This window comes from Colius striatus, chromosome 8, assembly GCF_028858725.1.
Source record: "Colius striatus isolate bColStr4 chromosome 8, bColStr4.1.hap1, whole genome shotgun sequence".
NCBI lineage: Eukaryota > Metazoa > Chordata > Aves > Coliiformes > Coliidae > Colius > Colius striatus.
This window is the reverse complement of record NC_084766.1, coordinates 1974581-1992153: the sequence shown is the minus strand read 5'-3', so window position 1 is coordinate 1992153 and position 17573 is coordinate 1974581. Positions and strand designations below refer to the sequence as shown.

The window sequence follows — 17573 nt, the reverse complement described above, 5'->3', positions numbered from 1 at the left end:
AGTTTCTCTGGTGTGAGTTTGCAGGGAAGGCAGGGAGCTGGGTGTGCTTGGTTCTGTGTATGAGCAGTGCAAGTGTGGTTCTTGCGTGTTCACCAGTTGGCTGTAGACTTACTAAAGATTATTGGAAATTCAAAGGTCACTGCTTTTGCTGAATCAAGGTCTGTGTGAGCTGAAAAGCTACAGGAGAGTATTTGTTTGTGTGTCTGAGGCCCGGCTGATGTGGAAGAGCTGCCCTTAGAGACTGTCCAACAGGTACAGTGAAGTGAGCCTGTTAGCTCTGGCTGCGTTCAAATCCGTGCCCTCCTGCAGGGTTTCAGTGCCTCTGCCGAGACCTCCCCTGGCAAGCTGCTCTGTTTGTGTGTGTCTGTGTGTGCACACACACACTAAAGTTTCCTGAGCTTCAGTTACCTTCACAAAGCACTTTGTGTGATCACTAGCCAGGTAGAGGGGTGGAGGAAGGGTGTAACTCTGTCCTGTGGCGATTTGTTTCTGTTTCACAGGATACTTAATGGTCCTGACTCTTTGAAAGGCTTTGGCAATAGACTACACAAGCTTTGTCACACCACTGAAGTTGCACTAAGCTGATTTAGCGGTGGCCAAGACTAAAGGAGGTAGCGTCTGAGAGTTTGCTTTGTTGGCTGTTTCAAAGGCAGCGATATTAATGAGCAGATGTGAGAAACCCATTAGGACAACGCTGGCGTGTCCGCTCCTCAGCTCGTACCACATTGGCCTCTTCTGGGAACTGTCTTCATTTGTTTACCTCTAAATCCGAGTTCTTGGTTTGTTGGTTGGGTTGTGGGTTGGGGTTTTTTTTCCCCCCCTGCATTTGTCATTTCTCATCTCACTCTCGCACGCTGAGCCTGCTGCAGTGCGACCCATCGTCACTGTCTGCTTGGTGCCAAGAGGGCTGTTGTCATGACCTCGTTCCATCCTCCTGCCCTGGTCAGTGTGATGTAATCATTACCTTGGTTCTGGAGAGCGAAGGTACTCCTGCTAAGTAAATGTTTACAAACACTGATGGAGGCTAACGTTAGGGAAGAGAGAAGCACTGTTTAAAAGCTTGTTTCTTTTTTGCTTGTTTTCAAACAGAACGTTGTTGTTCCTGGGAAAAGCAGCTGATGAGTATTTTTCCTTCACCAGACTGTGATCAGAGGTAAGTACAGAACCTCTTGCATTTTTATGGGCTGATGTCTCCAGTTTTGGTAAGAGGAAGAGCTTACTAAAGTCATTCTGAGTGGTCTTACGTCAAAATAGGAGGCAAAGAATCAGGTAGGAGGAGGAGGCTGCACTTGTATGCTACGGTGTGAAGTTGCTTCCCTTAGAAGGATTTGTGGAAGAAACAGTTTTGTGTGTCTTGTCTTCAGCTGTGTGATTGTCAGCACGAATAGCAGGCAAATTCATTTGGATCAGAAAGGAATCTCTGATGCAGCTCCTGAGTGAGGTAGGAGCAGGTGGTTGCTTATTGCTCGATATTACTTCATTTAGACGGAGTTTCTATGTCTAGCGGGCAAAGTTTGGGGCAGTGTTGTTCAGTATCCATTAACTCTGCCTTTTGAAAAGGAATGGGAAGGATGTGGGCTAAAAAAGCTTTTAAAGTTTCATATTTTGCACTTCACAGAATCTCTGACCCGTGCATAACAGCTGTAAGATCCCTTTGGGAATGGCTGTATTGACATTGCTCCCAGCGTACTGGAACTGCATGCACGACTTACACCTACAGGAAATCTCATAAATGTCATTAAAAATAGAAATACTGGCTTGGATTAAATTCTGTGCTGAAGGAAAGGAGTCCTTTTTTTCTCCCCCTCAGTTCTATCTGGATGAATAGTGAGGGAAGTAATTCTTGTGGACTTGCATTTAGTTCACATGCCTGAATACTGCACTCTAATGTAGCCAAAAGCAAGCACTGGTCCTGTCGAGGTGGCTGATGCAAAACTTGCAGAGATTGAGGCTCCTGTGACATCTGTGGATTTCAGGTGCTGCAGTACTTGCAGAAAGGCCAGTCTGGTCTTAAGAGTGGAAGCTCCTACGGTCGGTGCAGTAGAAGAGGGATGATGTGGTCAAGCCTTGCCTCTGTTGAAAGGTATCTGGCTTTGCTAGGAAAGAACAGAGGTGATTTGGTTTTGTGCATGTGCTGGACAAGTCCGGTTGAAATACCTTTTCGTGCCTGAACAGTGTTTTCAGCTCAGTGTTCTCAGCTGTGCAGAAAATTAGAGGGCAAAAAGGAGAGAAAGGAACAGCACATTCCTTCTGCAAGTGGACCGGGTTTATAAGAAGGAAATTGCAGGAGGTAGCAGTTAATGCTGAGCCCCAGCGTACAGAAGCTTAGATGGTGAGGAAAGGTGGACGTGCTAAGATAAGGACTTCAGTCTCTTTTGAGCCCTAGATATACTACAGCTCTAAACTCCCTCTGTCTGTCGACTGGAAGCTGAACTTTAACCCTAACTTTCCTGGAAAGCCATAGACCAGTCTGGTACTGTTGCTCAGATGAAAGCTTTCTTCTCTGTGCAGCGTCCACTTTCTTTCGGCAGCATCTTCCCCGTCTCACTCACATGGCAGCTCTATGCTTTCCCTCAACCCTAACCCTGAGTTTTCTGGCCAGAAGTCCTCAGGCATTGGTCACTGTGATTCCAATTGCAATATATGGTTTTGAGGAGTAGAGTGGTAATAGAACCCAGGGCTACTTTGTGAATTCAAGATGATTTCTTCTCCTCTGAGATACCTCTATTCAGTCACAGCAGAAGTAGAGGGACAAATAACTCCTCCTCCATAATACTTTGTCTTTTCCTGGTTCCTAACCCTGTCTGTTTTGTTCTGTCAGTTCTAATAAGGGCTTGTGTGCTAGGTATTTCTTTGCAGTCACAAGTTCTTATAGGAACCAGTTCCCCTGGAACCTGTGGAATTGATCTAATCATATTAATGAGGTACTGTCATTGAAACATCTCCAGAAGTATGCTGCTTTACTTAGATGGTGTGTCTTCGTGACATCATGCCACATTTATTGCAACAGAGATGAATTCTAGTGCTTGGACAGGATTTGCCTTAAACACTTTAATTAGTCCATTGGACTGAAGTGCAAGAGAACTGGCAAGTTAGGGGTGGATCTTTGCCAGTTGCTATTTACAGAATTTTTAAGGATTGGCTGTCTGTTGGGTATTAAAGATGAATTCTAAAATGAGGTAACTGTCCCAAATTGTAGGCACTGCTAAGTGTAAAGACTATGTAAGACAACACCACCTGCTAACCTCATTAGCCTTTCCTCCATGTAAGCTTCCTTCATCCCCAGGTGGGCTTTGGGCGCCTTCAGTCGGATGAGGACAGTGAGCGTAGCTGAATGGAGACAGATTAATTACAAAGCAGAAGGACACCACTCAGGGTGTTCTGACAGGGGCATGTTCCTCTCTTGTGAATGTATCACCTGTTTACCAATTGAGTGGCTTAGCTCTGGCCTCTTTCACCCTTCCTGCCATGCATTTTAGGTGAATTTAACCTTGTGGTTGGGGAATTCTGTGTTCAGTGCATTAAGAGCATTTTTCTACTTTTTCTCCTCCAGAAGAGGAAAAGTAACACATTACTATTTTGTTTTCTCCTATAAATGCAAACACAGCCTTCTGTCACAAAAGGATTCAAGTACTGATCTATTACAAAACCCTTTTAGTCTCTCAGATGATATTTCCCGTGTGTGGCATTAAAGCTGTTGATCCAAGGCCTTCACCAAACTGCCAAGGTCTATCCTAAGGCTTGGAAATCACCACAGGTGGTGATTATGGGCAACTTGGAGGGTTTCCCACAAAGAACCTGTCCAGTCAACAGTTACAAGAGATGAATGTCGTCTGCATTGATTTTTAAATACGTTCCTGCAACCACTGTGCACCAGCCTCTTGTCAGGAGGTGATCACAGCACAGCAGTGCCCTCGCCAACGGGCATGGCAGGCAGAGCTGGGTGCTAGGAACAGGGTCTGCTGACAGTCCCAGGCAAGGTGGAGCAATGAGGCTTCATCCAAGTGTTTAAAAGACATGGCTGGAGATCAATCTACAGCATGTTTCCAGTGTCCACCCAGAAGACAGGACTGAGTACAAGCTGCAGTGTGAATACAAGAGATATTTCCACAAGATGTTACCCACAGCCCAGGGCAATCCAGGAGCCGGGGGCAGGGCTGCAGGCAGGCACACCTACAACAAAGCTCAGGCAGAGAGCAAAGACCCAGTCCTCAGCTTCAGTGGGGACGCTGGGCTGTAGGCAGAGGGGCTGCCTGGTGCTCTCACAGACTGCTCCGTGCCGTTAAATGCCATCCTCACGCTGGCCCCAGAGACTCCTGTCATAGCTTAGAAGGGCACCTCATTCCAGACAAGGTGGGTGATGGTTCACTTGTCCCCTGATGTAAGAGACAGAGGTGTTTTAGAGATACAAACCTTTTACTGGCTTTTTGGTTGGTTTTTTCCTCTTTAATCCCAACATCAACAACATTTAGACCTTCCTGGGAACCACTCTAGCTGCTTCTTTTGGTGGCAGCCCAGAACAAAAAGCTGATGTAACAAAGCTGTCCTGGGTTGGATTTCAGGTAGGGTGGATTTCACCAGTGGCAACATAAACACTGAAGCCAAGCTAGAAATGTACCGAAATCCATGCAAATAAAATGAGCTTATTGGAGCTGAAGAGACTGTTCCTTACACAAGGCTGCAGGGTCCATCTCCTCTCTCAGCACCTATCCCTGCCTCAATTCTGGCAATGTTCACGTGGCTTGTTATGCCAATAAGCTGTTGTTAGGTTTAATTGTAGTCTTTGTGTGCTGGGGAGGTACTTTAATACTGCACCAAGTACCCCCCCTCCATGAGATGGATTTCTTTTGTGTTCCTCCATGCTTCCTCACCCAGATATTGATACAGAATCTAAATTGCCTCAGATCTCCTCCTAAAAGATTTCCTGGGGATCACTGAGGGAGGTGTTCACTGGCTCCAGGCAGAGTTTGGAGATCTGTGGGACTGGCTACAGCACATGCTGTGTGTTGTCTCTACCTGTAAAGTGTAGTGAAGTGAAGCAGTGGGCAGAGCCAAGGGAGATAAGATGTGTGCACAGAGACCTGTGTCTGTGTAGGATTAAAGAACGGGGTGAGAAGTTCTTGTTTTGGCACATTACTGTAAAATGCACTGGTTTTGTTACATGCTTCTGTCTGGAGCTTAAGAACTGTTCAGGGATAGCACTAGCAACACTCTCCTGCCACAGTGCCTTACAGGTAAGGCTTGAGCAAGACTTCAAGCCAGGATTCCAATGTAGGTCTGTCAGCAGATGTGCTAACAGTGGGATTTTAACTCCCTGGTTTTTACTCTAACTTTTCAGGATTGGGTCATTTGCAATCTAAGGGCACGTGCTCAGCCATATTTACCTTGATACCAGTTACCCTTTGAAGCTACTGATAACAAAGCACAGCGAGAGGTTTGGGTCTAGCCAGCACCCTGGGAATTATGCTGTTACACAGTATGAGCCTGGTAAGGAGGAAATATTGCAAATGCTATTCATGCTTTTGTAACAGCCACCCTTCTTACTTTAGATACAGACACTTTAAAAGGCCTGTCTGTGTCTCCAAATGGTTGGTTCTGGTTTTCAGATGGGTTTTGCAGTTTATGAGTATTAGAAGTAGAGAAAAAAACCACAGGCAGGTCCAGAAATGCTGCAGCAGGCACTTGATTTCAGGCAGTAACAGAAGAGAGACTTTTATCTGAACCATGACTAGACATTTTTGAGTTTGCTTTCATTTTCCTGAGCATTACCCTAAGAAAAGTTACTTTTAAGATCTGTTTTAATTCCCAGATTTACAAAAGCTGTCTAATAAAGATGTTGGCACCCTTGCAGTGAATTAAAGGTACTGATGATTGGCTCGATCTTCTTGGTAACCTGTCCTTGGAGCCCTCAGAAACAGTCAGCTGATCCTGGTGGAAACCCTCTGCTCTGGTGCTGTGTGATTCTGCAGCTGTGCCTCTGCTGTCACTACAGTGATTAAAATACATTGAGTGGCGGATACAAAGCTCACGTAATGGTACCAGAAAGGCCTTATTGTGTGTCATTGCCAGCTCAGGCAATGTCACACAGACCCCTACGTGGTTACTGCAGTCCTCAAGGCTGGGGAAGCTGTCTGGCAAGGAGCAGCAGTACTTCCCATGTGCAGCAGCAGAGACTGTCTCTTAGCTGGTAGCAACAGCCAGCGTTTCCCCCTTTATCTTCAGCACAGTCACCATGAAGTGATGCTGAGCAGAACTAGAGTTTGTGTCATGCCCAGGTGGTTAGGACTGCCTGTTTGGGAAAAATCTCACTATTACTACCTGCTAGCATGAGGACATAGTTGATGGACTTGCCTGTATTGATCTGAGGGACAGTAGGGAATAGTTCTGGGAGATGAGCGTGGAGTGGGAAAGTGTGGGAGGTTTGAGTAGGGAGGGTGGAGGAGAGGAAATATCTACCCTTTGAGAGGGAGATCGTCAGGTTGTGGCTTTAGGCAGTGAGCAAAAGTTAATTGTCTTCATGTACATGGAGGAGCAGTGATTCAACTCTAACATCTTCTGAGTGAATATTTCAGAGAAGAATACCAGCAAGCATCCAATAAACCCGAATCTCTATAAAACCAAGTGTCAAGTGCATGCTGAAAACTCATCATGGAAATCTTGGCTATCTAAAATCAGTTCTTTGTTTTGTGGAGTCAGGATTTTCTGTGGTCTTTGTGATTAGCAGAGTATTGAGAGGTTTCCAACATCTGCTTTTTGCTTACTGCAGCTTGAAGGGAAAGGATTTGTTTACTGGCATAGATGGGAGCTGGGGGCTAAGCATTTTGTTATGTATACGTGGATATTTTGATCAGCAGCATCCATCTGCAGTTCAGAGAGGGACTTGCAGTGCTGCATTGTAGCATAACACTTTTTGAGAAGTCTTTTTTAAGGGAGGCTAATTAGAGAGTTATCTCCTCTGTTAGATGTGGAAATCACCTTTGCCAGAAGTACTTAACACCCATTTAACTTTCCTTGATTGGTTAGGAGGGCAGCATTGGTTCATGGGTGTAGTCCTTATCCCTCAGCAGCTCCTCTTTGATTTACTACTTTGCAATAAATATCTTAATGTCTGTGTATTTTCCTTCTGAAGTACTTCAGTGCTTTTTTTTTCCCAGTTTCCTTATCATATAAATGGATAAATTTGTTATGTAATGGATCTTCTAGGATTAAACAACCCTGAGCAGATGATTGTGGCGTTGCAGGACGGAGAGGACACATAACAGTGTGGCCATTCTGGATTAGTCTCATCCTTAATTCAAAAGGAACATTATCTACCCATAAACAACAATGGAGAACTTTTTCTGCCTTAGCTCCTGGGGCTTGTTCCCATCCTGTTGGAACGATAAGACAGGAGAGAATACCTTTGTGTCAGACCCTACAGCAGCTACCTAGGCAGTTGTGACAGCTGAGACGTTCTGCAAATCAGGTTAAGTCGTAGCAGGCAACCCCGAGAGCCTGATAATCGACCCTTGTTTCTGAGTTTAGTTTTTAGCTTGTTACTGTCAGGATAAAATTGCAAGGAGGTGCTTTGTTCCCTTTACAACAGAGAGAGCACCTGAGTGGCTGAGATCCAGGCCTCCTTCAGAGCGCTCAGACACTGCGATGTTCCATCGCATTAAGTTTTCACCGTCTTATTAGAGAAGTGTTTGCTCTGCGCTGTCAACTCGGATTCAAATCACTCCTCTGGAGATGTGTGCTAGTGTGTCATCCTGCCTGAAAAACCCTCCTCTCCCAGACCCTGCCTGGGAAAGGCTACAACTTGGAGCATACCTGGGGCACTGCATCTGGAGCAGACTGTGCAGGTGCGGTGAGAAGTGCCTCCTCTCCTGCCTCTCTGCTCTTCTCAGATGCTGTTTTCTGGCCCATTTTAAAGTAGAGAGCCCTTCTTGTGCTGCTCTTTCCATAAAGAGAGTCTACCTCCCTCACCACTGCGACCAAACCCACTTAGACAGAGACAGAATAGTCTCAGGATTATGAATTCGATCCTTTAATGTGTTAATGTGTTATCTGTGGTGCACAAAGAGGTGATTTGTGTGTGTGTGGCTGCAGATTTTCTCCAGGTTCCAGTAACAGTGCCTGAGGGCACTTGGCGGGTGCACTCTTGGGTTGCTTCACCCCTCCACCTCCCATCACGAGATCAGTTCACCGAGTGAAACTGCAAGCCACAGTAGGGCAAGAGAAGCAATTTAGTGCTGCTGAATACATTTGCTGAGTGTAGTTTCCCTGGTCTTGTCAGTCTGGAGGCATCCATAAACCCGTGTCAGCTTCAGGAGCTGATCTCCAGCAGCGAGCTGTCAGGGTGCCAGGCGCTGCTGTCTGTGGGCTCCGTCCTCTCCTCTCCTGCCTTGCCTGCCCGCTTGCCCTCCCTCTGCCTGCCTCCCTCCCCCTCCCCTCCCCACCTCCCTCTACCTTATTGATGTTGGTGCTGCTGTTCTCCGTGGCAGCACCTTTCTGGCTTTCCTGCTGTGGCGGTGCAGCAGCTGCAGCCGGGGGCTGAGGGGAGCGGGCGCTCAGCATCCCGGCTGCCTGCACCCGCAGGGAGCTGCTCAGTCACTTGGCTGGAGATGCCTTTGAAGTGCTGCCAGCTCCCATTGTCTGCCCTGCAAATGGAGTTCAGCGCCCTGCCGTGACTAGCTGCACCGTGTGTGAGAGCAGGAGGGAACGGAGCTGTATCCCCACCCTGAAGGAGCATCTCGAATCTGACGTGTGCCGTGATAATCTGAGCACTGGACCGTGCTTCTCTGCCTTCCTCTGCACACCGGCTTCCCGGCTTTCCTCTCGTTGTTGCTGGGATTTCAGGAGTGACATGGAAGCCTGTCAGAGGGGAGCTGCAAGGCAAGCTAGTCTCTGGGGAGAAGAGGGCTGTGCTTTTGGGCTGCTGATGTGGGACTGTGCTTTGCTCACCGTGCACCTGTAGCTGCAGGATGATCCACCAGCTAGTGGCTCATGCTGCTTATGCTCAGCAGCAATGTGCTCCTTTTTCAGCATCTCTTTATTTACATTTTCCATTTGTCTGCCCTTACAATTCCAGCATCCTTAGATACACAGAGTGATCCGAGACATTTTGGCAACAGGGAGCGAAGGGAAGGCAGCCAGTGCTGCTGATAACTGGTTCAGCCATCTCCCACCTGTGCAGCCCAGCTGCCCTTCTCCAGAAAGGTCAGCTTGCTTTAGCTATGATTTGAGTGAAAAGCAGCTCTTGGGCTTTCCTGCTTTCCCTTTGGCTCCGTGTCTTTCCTTGGGTTGCTGACTGTCAAACCTCCTTTGAGAGAGTAACGTCACCTGAGGATTTGGCTTTCACAGGTAGGAATGTGAACCTTTGTGCTTGTCTTTGCTATTCTGTATCTTAATTTTTACCTAAGTTGTTACAGGAAAACTTGTTTTCTTTCCTGCCTTGATATTTGGCTGCTTGGATCATGTTTTGAGAGGAGGATGGAGGAGCTGTGACTGTGAGGCAGTGCACTAAGTGGAGTTGGCAGGGCTTGTATCTTGCATTGATATGCTCGCTCCATTCCTTGCTCATTAAGCTCTTTGTTAGTTCCTTCTCCTCCCCCTCCATCTGCTCTCCCCTTCCCTCCCTGGTGGGATATCTCTGCATCTAGCCTTGCTGCTGGGCTAGGTTCATGTTCTGAAGTGTACTGGAGGAGGCTGAAGTGAAATGTGACCTGTGAGGAGCTTGGTGGCTCACAAATCCCCTGGAATAGTTGCTTACAGCTGCACGGCTTCATCCCGGCTACTGCACACCCTGCACTGGAAACAGATCCTCCCTGCACCCTTTGTAGTCACTTGGCCCTGGGTCCCTCACTGGAAGATGAGCAGGTATCAGCACTATTGGTAACTGATTAGGTTAGAGCTGTTGCAGGTAGAAGGTTTGGAAAGTCATCTTCTGTCTTGTCTGTTCCCTGAGGGCTGGTTTGTCACAGCCATCCAAACTCTCGTTTGCATCTCAGGAGCAACAGCCGGTTGTGCCAAGTTAATATTTAGCCACTTGAGAGCTTAGAAATGGAAATTTTCCTACACACCCTTTTCTTCCTTTCACCACAAACTGGTAAAAGACGACCCTTTGGGTAACAGTGTGTTTGATGTCCAGGTTGTTTTTAGCTCCTTGGGAAACCAGAGTCTCTTGGAACACTGAGGAATTTCTGGTGGGTAAGACACGTCTCAGTCCTCCAGCTGACATGTAGCTGCTGTTCTCCTGGTCAAGGCACATTAAACAGAGTTTGGGCCTTTAAAAACGTTCTTTAATTAACCAGTCAAGTTGATGCTGATGGTATGGATGCTGCTGCATTGTGGCCAAGCACTGCAGATGCAGGAATCACAGGCTCTTAAGGGTTGGAAGGGACCTTGAAACATCATCTAGTGCAACCCCCCTGCCAGAGCAGGACCACCTAGAGCAGACAAGGGTTTGTCCCGGAGCACAGACCAGAAACTTCTTGTGTGGCCTCTTAAGGGTCTTTGTTTTTCCCTCTTAGAATAGCAGATGCAGTCAGATGGTTAAGCTTCTTTGTAAGTTACTGTGTAGGTGTAGCTCCTCTTGTCTAAAACCTTCCCTCTATAATATGGCTCTATGGAAAAGGAGGCGATTTTCACTTCCCTTCTCTGCCCTTCCTCTTCACTCTTCAGCTCATAAAGGATGAGTCCAGCTCAGTGCTACAGGTGGCAGGCACTTCATGCTGCTGGAAGAAAACTTTGTCCAGGTGACACACAGACTGAAGTGGTAACACCAGGCTGAGCTGGACCTTCATTGTGGGTTCTGGCAAGTGGCTGCATCCCCTCAGGAGATGCCTCTGACATATCATTTTACTGAGCACAGAAAGTGGTTGTTTCACAACGAAGGACAGCAGTGGGATCACTGACTTTGAGCCTGAAGTGGCACCTGAAGCACCGAGCTGGATGGGAGCAGGTGCTTGAGTAGTTACCACTCCGTGAGGTGCCTGTTTTCTGCTGCTTGGTGATGGAGCTGTCTAGTGCAGTAAATGCACTTGGGTGTGTTTGAAAGCCAGGAACCTGCTTTAGTCTCTGAAACACTCTAAAGAAGGTGATGGATTCAATCAGCTCGTTTCAAGAGAGGCAATTGGTAGAGCTCATTTATAAAAAATGTTGCTAGGTTGCCAGCAAATAGGAGGGGGAAGAGGTTGAGAAGGAAAGTCAGCAAACTAAGCTTGCTGACACGCATTAGGATGAGCCCAGGCATGAAGCGAAAGGAAAACTCGAAGCTCTTCATTATCTAATACTCCCTTAGGGCAATAACAAACTCACTGTAGAGCCAGCAAGCCAGGCACAGGGGCTGGAAGAGAGCACACATTGTTCTCAGGATATGGCTGGGGCTGCAATCTTTCACTGAACATTTGAAGCCATCTTTAATGCAAAATATTCCTCAAAGGGATTTGGTTTTGTTGCTTAGCGTTTCAAAAGCTGCCTTCAACCCTCTGTGATGCCTTCTCCCAAACAAAAGGCTGTAGAGCTAAGTATTGTACAGCAAAGGAAGCATCATCTTGCTTTTTCTTAACCCCATATATGAGGGGAGGTTATGCTGAGACCCTCCCTGGGGTCTGAAAGAGACCAAATGGAGAAGTTCACCTCTCTCTGTGTTAGTGTGTTGCAGCTTTGCAGCCTTTCAGTGGGGCTTAGTGGCTGCTCCATGCTGGGTGCTTCACTTCAGATGAAGTAAGCCATTTTATACTGAAAATGCAAGTGTAGAATACATGTGTGTAAAGGCCAAGTGTTTTTTCCTGGGGTCTGAGGGGTGGGGAGCATGGGAGAGCACGTAATGCAGACCTCCAGTGTCTCCCACTGACACATGTACAGTTGTTCTGGTTTGGATTTCTATAAGGAGTGAGGGGTAGAAGTTGTCTCTTCCAAGGTGGGGTGGTTAGGGGTAAGATTCATGGCATTGGGGTCAGCCTGTGTACACTGAAGTGGTTGATTGGCATGATTCTGTTCAGGATCGTGAAGGAAAGTGGACCTGTAAAAAAAGTACTAGAGACTCAGCTTTACCTCCTCTTATTTGCACTCCCAGCGTTTGCAGAGTCCAAGCTGATTGTTCATATCAGCAATTTGACCTAAAGTAAGTTCACTCTCTTCCCCCTTCCCAATAAATTAAACGCTGTCACCGGTAGTTTAACCTCTGAGGTGGCCTGTGCTGAGGGAGCGTGGTTCCTCTGTTTGATGCAAAGAGCAGCAGTGAAGACAAAGGAATGTGTGAGAGCCTGGCAGATGCAATGGAGGGGACGAGAATTTTTATCCCTTCCATGGCCCAGCCTGTGTGTTGTCATTGAACCAAGCCAAGTCACAATCCTGCTGCTAACTGAGAACTGCTGAAGGAGTTTTCACCTCCTGCCCATCTCCAATGTCTGGAGTGTTTGCAGTGGTGGTGGCAGTTTGAAGTCGGTGTTTTACCCAGGTAACGTCAGGATGCCAGTTGATTCTGCTGAGACACCCATGCTCAGCATCCTTCTGTAACCTGATTCTCATCTTACACATGGGGTCTGGGAAACGTGTAGCTGCATCAGGTTAAAAATGTGATGAAGGACTGAACACAGTCCATAGCTGTTAGGATGATGTCTGCCTCCCTCTCAGAGGGTACGTTAAGAGCTTTTACTTGTCTCAGAGATGGTCTTTGAACCCGTTTCTGACTCCTGTGGACCACTGCACCAAGGGGAAGTGGAAGATTTTTATATCCTGCACTGTCATATCTCTGGAATCCTCTGGAAAATTGGGAGTCTGGATGAGAGGACAAAATTGGGTCATCAGTTTATGTGTGCAGGAGAGAGTCAGAACAGGGTCACTCTGTCTTAACTCTGCAGGAGCTGGAGCGTTTGAAAACCCTACCCGTGCTCCTTGGTGCTGTTTGGGCAGAGCTGTCTGTTGGCACCGCTGCCACGGGACCGCCTCACCAAGCAGAGCCACAGCACTGCAGGGGCTTTGTCCTGTCAAACTGGCAGCTCTGGGTGGCCCAGGAGGAGAAGGATGTGCAGGGCTGTCCTCCTGGCCAGGGCTGTGGGCATCCTGGTGCATTTGGGCAGTGCGTGGCAAGCACAGAGGAGGCTGAGTTGCAGCCAGCATCAGGCAGCTGCTTCACCGTGCTGCCTGGTCGTGTCAGATAAATTGCTTGGGAAGATGCAGGCAGCCAAAGGGGAGTATGGGCAAAAATAAGCATAAAGGCACCGGGGCAGGATTCTTACTGCAGGTACCAAGATGTCAGCAGGTCCTCTGAGTGCCTTTCCCTTTAGCACTTGCAATCACAGATGTTCTGCAAGGCACTCAGAGCTTCACGAGAGGGTGGGGGCTAAGGCAAAGCCTTTCAAATCGTTGTAGAAGCACTAATCCAGATTCATAATGAAGACAGCATTTTACAAGTGGAGGCTTCATCTCTTTGTTGTGTGAGAAAACAGAGCATGTCTTCTGAAAAGCACTAACCTTCCTATTCCAGCTACCAAAGGAATTACGGGAGGGTTAAGCGGACCCAATAATTGGAGTTAAAATCAATTGGTGTGTTTAAAATTAAGGTCTGAAATTGATAAATGTGTTTATCAGGGTTTATTTTTTTAGTAACACAATTATAGCTTTTCAAAGTTGCTCTCTACCTAAAAACTATCTAATTCTTGTGCTTTGGCTACAGTGGAAAAGAGAAGAAAATCCAGCATCTGGATATCCAGACTGTCTTTGCTGTCCCCTCTTGCAGCAATGTTGAGTAGAAAAGGACCAAACCCAATCTTGTCTGGAAGTATGGTGTCAATCTGATGTGAGGCTACTAAAAAGCATTAATTATTCAGCTATAGCATTGCTGCAAAGTTGAGTTGGAGTTACTTGAAGGCTCTAAGTGTAGTTGTTTGCCTCCCGTCACATCCGTGCACGAGAGTTGAGTGTGAAGTGATCCGGGATCGTGAAGTGCCCAGGATCAGTTGGGACGCTTGCACTTGAGATTTCAGCATTCAGAACGTTTCCCTGTGCTGTTTCTGTAACGTGGGTGATCCGTGCTGCCTGCCAGCTCACGCCACATCTGCCTCTGTAAGGGAAGCAGCTCGCAACTGAAGGAGCAGGAAGCACTGTAAGAATGTCGAGGCAACCTTCCTGCCCTGCGTAGTCCTTGCCTTCTTTTGCTTGTCTCTGGAGAAAGGGCAGGGATGAAGGCAGTTAGCACTGGGAGCAGCGCTGGCTGGGGGGTGAAATAATGCTGTGGTGTGGCTGCAATATTGCAGGACACAGGGAGTTTTAGACTTGCAGACTGTATGAGCCCTCCTCCGTCAGCGTGAAATGGATGAGCTGTAAGCATGCTAGTGCAGTTCTGCTGCAGCTCATCTTTGAGCCGTTCAGTGCTTTTGGACCCTGCTTCTTAGAATTAATAAGAACTTATATTTCTTAATAACAGGCCGGCTAGACCGAGCGTCTCAGGCAGATTCTGTCTTCAGGCACTATGTTCCTGCCTCCTTAAGCAATGTGAGCTGTCATTTTCTCCTGCTCCCCTCTGACTCCCTGTGCACTCCTCCCTTTATCTCTTCCTCCTACTCTCAGCTCTGCATTTCGTTTTAGGCTGCCTCCTATTCCTGGAACAGTCTCCCGGTCTCGGTTGCCAAATCCTCCCTCCCTCTCTCTGCTCTTTCGAACCTGTTTCTTCCAGCAATCATTCCCAAGTTGTTTACTTGACTAATTGTCTGTGTGTGCTTTGTTCCCTGTATCCGTTCTTCTGGATCGTGTCTCTTAATGTGAGCTGGTACATATGTCAGGATAGAGGAGTGTATTTGCCACCGTTTCCTTGAGCCTTGTTTGCATTAGCTCTTCGTGGAATGACTAGTAATAAATTGCTCTTCCCATTTTAAGTGCAGAATTTTTCACTTGGTTCAGTATTTTCTGTGTGCCATTAAAGACCAGCCGTGTTCTGCCTTCAGGTCATTGCTAGGCTGGGGCAAATCAATGTGTCTGTGTTACAGCAAGAGCCATCAGCTAGCCTGTGTGTACAGGCAAAGTTCAGCTGTGTTTATCAACTTGGATGGAATGGTGGTAGAAAACCACAGGGCTCAGGGCAAGCCCGGTGCTGCTCAGTAACATCAGTGTCATGGCACAGCCGTGGCTCTTAGTTTCCTGCTGTGGAAGCTCGCAGAGGCAGACGTGGAGCTCTACCTGCTGACTGCATTCATGCATCTTTGTTGTGTCCTGCTTTTGTGGAACAGGTCCAACCACAACAGAAAAATGTGGCAGAAAAGCACGAGACCTACAGTGTCAGAAGTCTGGGGAGTGCTTACGTTGCTCATGCAAGCGGCGGCTCAGGTTCTCATGTTCGATGCATGTTTCTGCCCCCCCTTCCTGGCAGTTCTGCTCTTTCCACTCCAGCTGAGACAGGGCAATCTGGTCACTCGAGTTTTTAACAGAGTTCTTGGGTTTTTTCAGTTGTCAGTTCCCTTACTTGGACCAAGCTGAAGACTTTCTAAGAAAGAAAAAAGAAACCCTGAAAGCATTAGTGCTGCTTTAGACCAAGTTTCACGGTGTTCTGCATACCTGTACTTTCTCAAGTCCCACTTCTGGTACTACTTGGCCTTGTGTGTTACTGGTAGGTGTGAAACAGGAATGGTGTCATCATTGTTTAACCCTAGAAATACCCACACAGACTTGCAGAATGGCACACAAGACCAACCCCATTGGTTTTGACTTGAACATAGGTTTCTCCATCATCAGAACCCTCCTCAGTTTTCAGCACCCACATGCTTTTTGTCTTCAGATGCAGCCACTACTGGAGATGCACATTTTGAACAAAATCCTTGAGCTTTCCCAGCGAAACCGTTTTTCTCAGAGGGTGGATTTGATTGCAAACGTGGCAGCTTCTGTTCCTGAGTGTCTCTGTACTGTTAATTAGGATGTTGATTAGGTCCTGTACTTATTCTGCATGAAGGAGTGTTTTAAAGAAGCAGCTTCACGGTAGAAAGGGGAAGAAAAAGTGTATTCATTATTAGTTGACTAAATAATATAGTTAAATAGTTGAAATATTATATAAATAATATAGTGAAATAGTTGACTGTGATAATACAGCAATTTAGCAATGAAGTCTATAAAATGGGAGGAATACTGAGAACCAGTGGCATGTCATTACTATTAGATTAATATATGTGAGATGTGTGCCTTCTGAAAGAATTAAGTCTTGCTTCTCCGTGTTCATTGTCTATAAACAAAGTTTCTACCAGGGGAGACCAGAAGGCACAAGTGTTGAAACTGCTGTTTAAAAAAGGTCACGAAGGTGGCAGAGTGAGTTGCAGGGGAATTGGTGAGCATTGCCTGTGCTGCTGGGATTTGGTAACAATGACAAACACAGATGGCTTCAGAGACAATTAAATAATTCCACCCACGTTAAGACAGGGAAGTCTAACAATAGCCACAAGTCGTTACCACCCTGCTTCTCTAGCAGCCTCTGTCCTGCTGTCACTTACACATGCTTCATGCATTGAAAACGAGGCAGTGCCTGAAGCTGCTGCAGAGTCCCCCAAGGCTGTTAGACCCCAGGAGGCTGGAGTTACCCTGACCCACCGTGCAAGGGGTCTCCATCCACCCTCCTCCTCCTGCACGGGCAGCAGCCTTAGCAACAACACCTGAACAGGACAGCCGGAGGCAGTCAGTCACACCAGGCTCAGCCCAGAGCCCGGTGATTGCCAGATGAGTCCACAGTCACCAGGCAGGTATGAGGTCAGGCCAGCAAGGCAGAGCAGATTTGTAACAGAGCTCGCATAGACTGTGACCTGAGTTCAGGTACAGCTCGCAGGGCAGTAGGTGGGGGCTGCTCCGGGCATTCAGAGGCTGTTGATGTATGCAGAGCCCTGACAGTCTTGCTTACAGAGTCCCCCTTGGGATGTGCTGCTGCCCTAACGCTTGTGGGAGAGCAGATGATGGTTTTCAGTGTGCAGGTGAGGGCAGTAGAGCACTTTGCATTTGTTGCTGTCTTGCAAAACCCAGGCCTCCAAACCATTGGTCTCAGCCAGCCTCTGTCATCTCCACAGACCTCAAGCTATTCCTTTTCCACCCATTATACTTTTTCTTCCCTCAGCTGAAGGCAGGCAGGAGGGAGCTGCTGTACACAGCCAGGGAACACATTCTTTTACGAGCCCAGCAAATTCTGACCCCGTGAATCCTGGTGCAAATATACCAGAAGAGGTGAGCACGAGAGCTTTCCTGAGGTTTTCTGCTTTGGTACAGCATGCTTACAGCTTTCTTCTGGTGTCAGTCCGGACACACTTTCAGTGTATTAAACTCATTCCCTACTGTCATGTTTCTAGGTAAAATAGATTGGAAAAGAAGATTAGCTGCTGTGTGTTACCTGACAGGGGGAAGCAATTGAACATAAAAGATCAGCCTCTTGCTAATTGAGGTGAAATTTGAAGACTGTAGCTCAAAGGAAGAATCATCAGGCTGCTTCCACAGCAATTGCAGATAAACCTTCAGAATGTAGCTTTCTGTATTAAGACACTTCAGCTTTGACTGACACTGAGCTGTCTTGTTTTTGCCACAGTTAGACTGTATTTCCCCACTTGATTAAGTGACTCAGAAGCAGC

At 47.2% G+C, this 17573-nt stretch overlaps 1 protein-coding gene across 4 annotated transcripts in view; it reads left to right on the top strand.

Moving 5' to 3' along the window:
- The window catches only part of NDST2 (N-deacetylase and N-sulfotransferase 2), a 117420-nt gene that overhangs the window by 72136 nt on the left and 27711 nt on the right, over nucleotides 1-17573 (top strand). For all 4 annotated transcript variants that reach the window (XR_009819149.1, XM_062000820.1, XM_062000818.1 and 1 more), the window contains one exon: nucleotides 1090-1153. The gene's annotated coding sequence lies outside the window, so the exon portion shown is untranslated. The remainder of the gene's footprint in view (nucleotides 1-1089; nucleotides 1154-17573) is intronic.